Source organism: Pavona decussata, unplaced genomic scaffold (genome assembly GCF_977016875.1).
Source record: "Pavona decussata unplaced genomic scaffold, jaPavDecu1.1 SCAFFOLD_141, whole genome shotgun sequence".
Lineage (NCBI taxonomy): Eukaryota > Metazoa > Cnidaria > Anthozoa > Scleractinia > Agariciidae > Pavona > Pavona decussata.
Genome location: NW_028145554.1, coordinates 1,234,771 through 1,245,000, shown reverse-complemented (window position 1 = coordinate 1,245,000; position 10,230 = coordinate 1,234,771). Strand labels below are relative to the sequence as shown.

General features: G+C 37.8%; 1 long non-coding RNA gene across 1 annotated transcript; it reads right to left on the bottom strand.

Moving 5' to 3' along the window:
• Window positions 1-288: 288 nt before the first annotated feature.
• On the bottom strand, window positions 289-1,014 carry LOC146466759 (uncharacterized). Its single transcript, XR_014867926.1, has 2 exons — window positions 751-1,014; window positions 289-430 (listed from the first exon to the last, which is right to left on the bottom strand). It is a non-coding gene; the product is annotated as an uncharacterized LOC146466759 (long non-coding RNA).
• Window positions 1,015-10,230: the final 9,216 nt, after the last annotated feature.

Sequence of the window (10,230 nt, the reverse complement as noted above, 5' to 3'; positions counted from 1 at the left end):
AACACTCTCTCTCACTTTGCACTCTCAAAACAAAGGAACTAATGTGATTGACAGGAAGTTATTATAAAAGGTTCATGTTTTCCTATCCCTACCGAAACAAATGGGAAAAATTATATACTGCATTCTTAGATTAAGTTAAGAGCAAGAAAGACATCTTGACTCTCTTGTAAATCAATGTCAGTTGCATGGAACTGAGCACTAAGTTTGAGTTTATACAAAAACCAAAATAAACAACTTTAAGGGTACAAGAATAGCTATCAACCTGGGAATAACAGAAAATTTTAAAAATGAGCTTTTCAATCTAATTTATTGAATTAATGAGCTAAAAGTGCAGTAAGAAAATATAAAAATGGCACAAAGCTAATTTGACATGAAGAAATATCTCTCCTGTATTCAAACATCTCCAATGTGCATCTCCCTCAAACAGAACCTAAACATAAAAAAAAACCACTCAATTGGACTATAGAAAAAGATGAAATTTTAAATATTTTGTAAATCCCTATAACTTATAATTACTCTTTTTTTCAATTGTTCCACGGTGTACTAGTTTGCAACGATCCCCTAGTATTAGTAGACCACATGAATTGATATAACAACACTGGCCTACTATTGTCCGTATTAGCTTGCAATTTTAATATTATCTTGATTAAAGATTTCTTTCTGAAAATTGCTCCCTCGTCAGAAAAAAAAAAAACACTACAAACAGTTTAAAGGTGTGTACGCATACATAAATATTTGAAGTTATCTTACCTCATTAATTGACAGAGCTGTCGGACCTTTCGCCTTCCACCGACACAACAAAACCCCTTCTAGTTTTGACATTTATCACATTAAAATTTTTCCTTAAAAGGGAACATTTCCACACAGTCGCGTAGGAAAAATAAGACGAGGCGTAGGAAAAATTCGATCGCTTCCAAACCTGAAAACTGATGCAAAAATTAAAAAAAATCCTTTCTTTTTTTATCCACCATCCTAATACAGGAAGATATCTGAACGCTGCTATATTTATCCTGTTTTATCCAAATCTCTAGAACGAAGCAAAAACAACTAACATTCGCCTCTTCGCACGTTCTCAGGTAGGTACTTACCATATATGAAGTACCTACCATATCCAGCGCCCGTTCCGCTGGATAAGGGTAATGCAGGCTCCGAGAACGAGATTGCCGCAAATTTTTTTAAAATGATGGATCTGGGTACTAGGAGTCTAGGATCAGGAATCGGAAGACCTTAGATAACATAGTCTTCTTCGCAACCTCAGCCGTTATTAGTGTCGTCACGCTACGCTCCGTGGGGAGGATCGTTGCGTGACGACCCTAATAACGGCTGCGAAGGAAACCAGCTATAGATAACAAGGACTGGAACCAGATTTCAGAGCCCAGTGCTTTTCGTGGGGGTGCCCATTCTCACGAGCTCACAAACCTGGTTCCAGTACTTGTTATTTAAGGATTATTTAAGGATTTTCCTAGGAATCTCATTCCCATTCAAAAACGCGCGTGGGCTGCGAGGACGAGATTGGGGTACAAGCGCAAAGATCAACCAATCACCAACCCTTGCTCGGTGAAAGGAAAATTAAGAAAAAATGCACTCTGTTACAACAAATCAGGAGCCGATGATCATGGGCTCCTGGTATTACATTGTTAATGGGGAGTTTGCTGCATATGCATTAAAAATATATATAACTTTATAAAGGATGAAGAACTACGTCCATACGATAAGCAAATTTCTATAAATGCTAACAAAAAAATTGGAGCTCCGCTTTTACGCCTGGCTAAATATATATATTAGACACTTTTTAAGACATCTGGAATTGTTTTTTAATATTATAACTCATTCTATCTGGTATAACAATTTTTAAATTTTGCAAGTATAAATAAATTTGTTTTAAGCTCTTTATCGAAGTACATAACATTTTTTCACATTTTAGAGTTTCAAACGGACTAGCAAAGCCCTAATGGCAGGTCTCATATTTATTTCTAGTAGTGTGGGAACGTCTCTGACCCTATGAAAGACTCAGAGCAAGTGTTTCGCACTGTAAAGGGTACAAACAAAATGCCTCTTTGGCATAGACCTGTTTGATTTAGTTTAACCTACCTGTAGCTGCCAATGTCACATTAGCATGTTTTATTTTATTCTTTATGAGAATAACAAAGGAAATGAATGCTGTTATTCAGTGGTAATCATTTCTACCAGTTTTAAACATCTTAAGGAACCAAATGCTAAAAGGTATTAGAATCACCCGCATCAATGTGAGTAGGATTCTCTCCCCACCCACCTTTACCCTGTGGTTTCTGAGAGTGAATATGACTTGGGTACTTAAGTTGGAAATAAAACAAAACTATGCTGCAGTTTGTTTGACCACTGAAACAAAATAATCATTTGCATCTGATCTTTAGGGATTTTAAAATGATAACAGTGTGCAATTGTTGATCTTTACTCGTATTTTACAGATGTTACAAAGCTGGTAAGCTTTTTTTCTGAGATAATAGATCTCAGAGCACGGAGATGTAAGTTAAATTAAGATACCCGAGCCATTCACTGAATGGCAATGGTTGGTCTTTGAACTATTAATTTAGCGGCGTTGTGGGTTCAATTTTTTCCCCTTTCATATAAACAACACACAGATTTTTCGACATCAACAATCTGTCTCAGTTATGGAACGTATTTTAAACATTACATTAATGACACAAGGCGCAAGTCCGATGACAATATTCAAGATAATAGAGGTGCAGAATAAATAAAAATTTATACAACAGTGAACACATGTACAAGGAACCAGTAAAACATTTCTTGCCACGTTTCGTTTCCAATAATTTAACCGATAGATGAGACAAACTAATTCGGCTTTTGATTTCAACTTCTGAGTAACTTTTCCTTAATTCTTTGGAAATCTGGTTGACTTTTTCGCATTACAAGGCGTAACAGATCAACACCATAGTAAAAAGTACTAACCGGACGGGTGTAAACATACAACCACGACTGTATCCACAACGAAAAAGTTGTTGAATTATTTTACAATAACGCCTGAAAGCCGTTAATCGAAGCCGTAGGCTGTTGTTTTTCAGAGTAGCGGTGGGTAGGGTTGTTAAAATCTTTTTTAAATTGGCACTGAAAACGCTCTTACAACTCTCTTTCGTTGTGTTGACAATCCGTCGACAAATTGTTTCCGGTTTCCTAAAACTGGGCAAGCGCAATAGTATTTTTTCACACTGAGCGTGCGCTACCGGATGTCGTGAATGTAACGGCTGTTACCAAGGCCTACGATCCAACCGCTGACCAAAAGATCGTAGGCTCTGGGAACGAGGATGACACGCAGTGTAATAAATTACTATTGGGCTTGCTCAGTATTAGGAAACCGGAAACATTTTGTCGAAGGATTGTCAACACAACAATAGAAGGTTGAAAGAGTGTTTTCATGGCCAATTTAAAAGAGATTTTAACTACCCTACCCGCCGCTACTCTGAAAAACCACAGCCTACGTCTTCGATTAACGGCTTTCAGGCGTTATTTTAAAATAATTCGACAACTTTTTCGTTGTGGATACAGTCGTGGTTGTATGTTTACACCCGTCCGGTTAGTACTTTTTACTATGGTCTTGATCTGTTACGCCTTGTAATGCGAACGACTTCGAAAAAAAGTCAACCAGATTTCCGAAGAATTCAGGAAAAATTACTCAGAAGTGGAAATCAAAAGCCGAATTAGTTTGTCTCATCTATCGATTAAATTATTGGAAACGGAACGTGGCAAGAAATGTTTTAGTGGTTCCTTGTACATGTTTCACTGTTGTATAAATTTTATTTGTTCTGCATCTCTATTATCTTCTTAAGTTTTTGTGGAAAATTGTTAAAGGACTTGCGCCTTGTGTCATTAATGTAATGTTTTAAAATGTTTAAAATACGTTCCATAACTGATGCAGATTGTTGATGTCGAAAAATCTGTGTGTTGTTTATATGAAAGGGGGAAAATTGAACCCACAATGCTGCTATATTAGTTCAAAGACCAACCATTGACATTCAGTGAATGGCTCGGGTATCTTAATTTAACTTACATCTCCGTGCTCTGAGATCTATTATCTCAGAAAAAAAGCTTACCAGCTTTGTAACATCTGTAAAATACGAGTAAAGATCAACAATGGCACACTGTTATTATTTTAAAATCCCTAAAGATCAGATGCAAATGATTATTTGTTTTTTGTTTCTGGTTACCCAATTTAAGTACCTCAGTCATTTTCACTCTCTCTCAGAAACCACAGGGTAAAGGTTGGTGGGGAGAGAATCCTACTCACAGTGATGAGGGTGATTCTAATTAAATAACTTTTTAGCATTTGGTTCCTTAAGATGTTTAAAACTGAAATGATTACCTCTGAATAACACCATTAATTTCCTTTTTGTTCTCATAAAGAATAAAATAAAACATGCTAATGTTACATTTAGTTTAAACTAAATCAAACAGGTCTATTTGCCACAGAGGCATTTTGGTAGTACCCTTTACAGTGCGAAACACTTGCTCTGAGTCTTTAATAGGGTCAGAAGAGTTCCTTACACTACTAGAAAAAATATGAGACCTGCCGTTGGGGCTTTGCTGGTCCGTTTGAAACTCTAAAATGTGAAAAAATGTTATGTACTTCGATAACGAGCTTAAAACAAATTTATTTATACTTGCAAAATTTAAAAGTTGTTATACAAGATAGAATGAGTTATAATATTAAAAAACAATTCCAGATGTCTTAAAAAGTGTCTAAGAAGCATCAATTAAAATACTTCAGGACAAAACCAACTAAAATTAGTAACAGACTTGAATACAAAAGAACTAGAACCTTTCAATTCTAGGACACCTTTTTTTTGAGATAGGTGTCACTTGAGTGTAGTAACTGTTAAACACAGGGAGAAAATTCTTCATCTAGAAACATCATTTAAAACTAGTAAGAAGGATAGCTTACAGAGAAAGAGGCAAACAGATGGAATGTACTCTAATAAGTGGGTAGGTGTCATGTATGTGAAGCACATGTCAAAAGACACAACAATAAAAAGAAACAAATTAAAGCCAGGTGATCCTTGCAGTGGCAAAGTCACGGATGTATCCTTCCTCTATCCTTTCCCTGTGGTGAATCCGGAAAAGCCACAAATGTATCCTTCCTCCATGTCAACAGGCCATCAGGGGTTGTGATTTGAGGAGGTTATGAGTTCAGTTATGTTGCTTTTAATTCTCAACAGAAAAATGGGATGCCATCATTTCCATGTGACTCAGAAAGGGTGTAAATCGCATGTGAGCTGTTGATTGAAAATGATTATTTAATTGGAAGTTAATGGATTGTCCAGACAAATTCAGTATTAAATAAGACTTACATAAGTCCCTTAGTCCTAATTCTTATTCCCTTTAACAAAACCCATTACAAGCCATATTCATTCTTAAAAGCAAACAATGCACTAATCGGGTGAACCGGTGGAAGCGAGAAGAACATTTAATCAGTGCAAAAAAAAAATCCAAGAACAGATCTTTAATTCATTTTTGCATTTTACCTTCTGTTTGCATAGCCTCTGATCGGTTAGTTGGTAGAGCTTCTGTAAGGTTTACACTTATCTATTTTATTTATATTTAATTAAATCAATTCCAAATTACATTAGTTTGCACAGGTCAATCCAATGAATCTGTGTTCAGCTTAAAACAGAATATGAGATTCCTTGGAATAAACCGCCTAATACATCACGTATAGTTACTTGTATTATTACCAACAAGGGAAACTTCAATTTTTCTCAGCATTTATTATTTGTGTGCGACTTTCTACAGTACTTCCAAATATCATAAATCGAAATGTTGTGCCTGTTTGGCCGTAAGCATGTTTGGGCAACGGAATAAAGCCGAGTCTGAGGCACTTATCTTCGAAATTGAGAGCTACATCACTCCTGACTTGTGCTAGTTCAAAGAGTATGGTTTACTCTTCGTTCAGTTCTTCCGATCCTCTGAGATCCCAATGATCACCTTGGCTTTTATGGAAAGCAAGCTAGCTTATTCAGTCGGAAGAATTGAAACACTTACCAAAAATATTTCAACATCCAGTTTCCGAAAATATTTCAGGCGTCTCCTTTGATGAACTTTTATCCAAATCGCTAATTCTTTGCGCTAAACAGAAAGTACTTTTCGTCTATCGACAAAATGTTTACATTATTTGTTCCTTTATATAGAACGATTTCAATCGTCTCATCGGAAGTAAAGGCCAATGCGCAGAAGCGTAGCATTTTTTACCTTATAGCGCATCGGGTTTTCGACAGCCAATGAAAAAAAAAAAGATATTTTTGGATGTACCCAGATCCAATCGTTCAACAATTTGAAAAAAAAAAAAAACTTTGGGGCTCTGGGGACGAGAATGCCGTTCTTAAGTAACTTTCTCTTCATCGAATTTATAATCACTCTTTTTCGCTTACCTTCAAGAAAAAAGTTGTATCCGCTGTAAATGGTACATGTTTATCACACAAAAAATATTATTAGTGTTCCTTGGACAGTGTCAGAAGCTTTATAAACTCAGATGAAAAGAAATCAACAACACTATCCAACGTCTCATGTTCATTCACACAAGTAAAATTTTGATCTGTGCACGCCGAACCCATTTAAGTGCCATGCTGCCATGCGTACATGAGAGTTTTTAGCCAATCAGAAACCGTAATTTTGAGACGACATTATCGCAAAATAACGTTGCCTCAGCGCAATAAGAAGGTACCCCTGGATCGCGATAACTTTAAGTATTGCTAATTAGCAGAAATCCAAAATACTTTTAAAACTAAAAATTTCTCTAAACAACCTTGACGTATAGGTCGTACACCGCTGGCCCTTGGCCTATTGTAACGAGAAAATCTTGCAAAAATCTTGTCTAACCCTTACGTAAAACAAAACATTATTCCACCGTGGTGATAGTCGCCACCTGAGGTTCACAATTTTCATAGGCGAGATAGAGGATTCTCGTTGTCAGCAATGCTACAAATCCTTAAGACATTCGTAAGCACTCTTTTGCATTCCGCGCTCAGCCATTGTCTCCATAACCTGTAAACAGGCTCCCAAGTAGGGTCTAGGGCGAAGACAAAAATCGAGCTCGGAGAGGAGGGGGAAAAAGAAAGGGAGGGAGCCTGTGGACATTCTTTTGATGCCGCCGTTCCACCCCTTGCAATTAACCTGTGAGTAATATGTCAACAAAGTAATTTTATGCCAATCATTCCGCTCGAATGTTTCGGAATTTCAATAATATTTGGCAATAACATTATTTTTGGGGGGAAATCCAGCGAGAGTGAAAGCGCATACATTTGTAGATTCCGCGCAAAATTCTTAAGACGTAACGAAATTTAAACTCAAAAGAGTGCCGGTGGTTTCCTTTTTCAACACTTTAAAAACAAGAAATTGCTTTTTAGTCCTGGGCCGAGTGAACAAACTCCAAAAGATTCGCCGATTGATGAATTATCTTCAGACTTATTCATCTCCAGCGCCAATTGCAAACGCTCTGAGGCTTACATGTAAGCTAGATAGCTCCTTAACCTTGTCCTTTATTATAAACACCTACGGCGTGACAATTACAACCGTAGAACATTCAAAGTTCCACATTTCTTTTAACATTCAAGGAAGCAACTGGAAGATCAAACTCTTGTCGAAACCAGTCGGTAAACATTCCAAAGCCATCTTCGTTTTAAAATACAGATTGCAGAAAAATTAAGCTCTAGAAGCCCAACGATCTGAGGAAAAGATTCGTTCGATTTCCACAGGCGAAGGAGGTCGCAAATTATGCAAATGTCACCGTGCGAGATTCAAACGATTCAATGTGTCAATCATTCTGCAAATCTGTCAGCAATCGACTATCTAACCAATCAGAGCGTGATACCAGAATCTGGTATCACAAGACGGCGGCACTCAAAGAATGTCCACAGGCCCCGCTTTCTTTCTTCCTCGCGTCATACCGCGCTCCTCTCGCCCGGCTCGCCGATTTTTCTTTTCGGCCTATACCCCACTTGGGGGCCTGTTCACAGGCTACTGTCTCCAAAGCCTTCAATTCCCCGCCTACAATGCTACTTTCAAACAGGACCACGTGCGGTAGATAAACGACAACAATGACTGAGGGAGGAGGATTTTGTAGGAAATTTTTCTTACGTTGTGGCTTGAGCCAATATTTACTATTCAGGAATGATAATTAATTTTAGTATAATTACTCAGGTGATTATACAGATTATGTTGATCTGATTGGCCGTTCCGCTATAATCACCTCGTGCGAGGTGATTATAGCGGAAGCACTAATTTTCAAAACGGCCGCTTAGCGATTTGTTGATGCTTCTAAGAAAGAAGTACAACGACAACAACAGTTTATTTATAAATTCAGATTACATCAGGGGCTTGTTCCGCAAATACCCACAAAGCTAGTCGAGGCGGGACAAGACGAGCACGAGAACATAATGGGAAAAAATTACAGTAAATTACAAACATGCTAGAAAACAGAAAAACTTAACTTTACATAATAACGCAGATTTAGATAAGGCTATGCATCAAAATTAAAGTAAACTATATGTAATTTTTTATTATCACCAATATTACAATAGAAAAGAGATGAAAAGGGAAAAGGAGAATCACATCATACTGGCAAAGAGAAGGACATGGATGATCAGTTTTTCGATTGGTCAATTATCGTTTCCACTTCAATATAGGAGTCTACGGTTTCAAGTATATCAAATAACTTTCCTTTTAGGGATTCTTTAACAGATTTTTTTTACACTTCTTTTTAGAGTTGAAGGTATCCCGTTCCAAATTTTGAACCCAACACGCGAGAATGCATTTCGTGTGGCATTAATGCGAGATTCCTTTGCATAAAAATTATCAGAGGTAGAGGAACGCGATTTATAAGAATGGACTCTAGAAATTCGAGAAAACATATTATTAATTCTTTTTAATTCTGTTGCAACAAAAATAAGTAGGACAATTGGGCTAATCGCAAAAAGGTGAAAGAAAATGCAGTTCAGAAAGGCACTAAAAATGCAGCTAAGTTTGGGGCTGACGCTTTTCGAAGGCAAGATATGAAAGTTTTGCTGATTGCAATAAAAAACCTTGTAAATTTCAGTAGAAATTCGTTGTCGATGTCCATACCAATGTAAGCTTAAAATGAAAACCACAAATTAAATTCGCGCAACATTTTCTTTATTTAATAGAATGGCTTCAACCACAAAGCGAATTTAAGACAGAATTTGAAAGCATTGAAGTAAACGAGATGAGTAGAAGTGAGTAGAAAAGACGGCAGTTTTTATAATCTGAAAACTAGTTTGTTGTCGGTTCGAGCGGCTCTCAACCACCATCTAAAGTCACCGCCTCACAACGAAAAATTTTCATCTGTGACAACCGTGTACTTGTTAAAAGAAGCCAAAAAAGGACTTCATTCCTACCTGAAGCAGCTTATCATCGAGGTTAATTAGAATTAAAGAAAAGTCCGTTAAGCGGTAAAGCCATCAACAACAAATTTTGCGACAAATTGCTATCGCAATTCGCTATCGCCTGGAAGGCGACGATCCCGGGTGCGGGGCATTTGCCCTCTTCGTTCATCCCCATCCCGGGGCATTTACACAGCTTATGTGTCCCCACCCCGGGGAATTTGCCCATTTAAAAAAAAAATGCTAATGCCCGGGGGTTAGCCCGGGGGAGGGGATGGGCACTGCTGGAATTGACTGACGCATTACGAGGACTTCAGGAAAAAGTTCATCTATGAAATCAGTACGAGCGGCGGCCATAATGTTCGTTTCCGTCGCTCGGCACCACTCAGCAAAACATTTGCCCAAATGTGCACAGCTCTTACGCTTCTCGATAAGCTTGAAGTTTAAAAACTTGCACTGAATGCTTGTCTCAGTGAGGTTGTACCTCGTACACTTGGACCTGCCTGAAGTGTTTTAAAACGTCTGCGAGGAATTCAGTTTAGAATAAAAAAGCCGTCCTTGATCCCTTCCTTCGCTCGGCACCACACAGCAAAACATTTGCTCAAATGTGCACGACTATTACGCTTCTCGATCAGCCGGAACTTCAAAAGCACTAGGATGCTTGTCTCAGAAAGGTTGTAACTCGTACATTTGAACGTTTCTTGAATTTGAGATGTCCGACTTTCGGACTGTGTCCGATCTTCTTCGCTTTCGATTTTTCATTCAACTCCGTTTGCAAAGAGCTGCGCGTGTCATGTGGTCATCAGACGTTTCGCGCGCTTTGGTCGGAAGTTGCCTCAACATC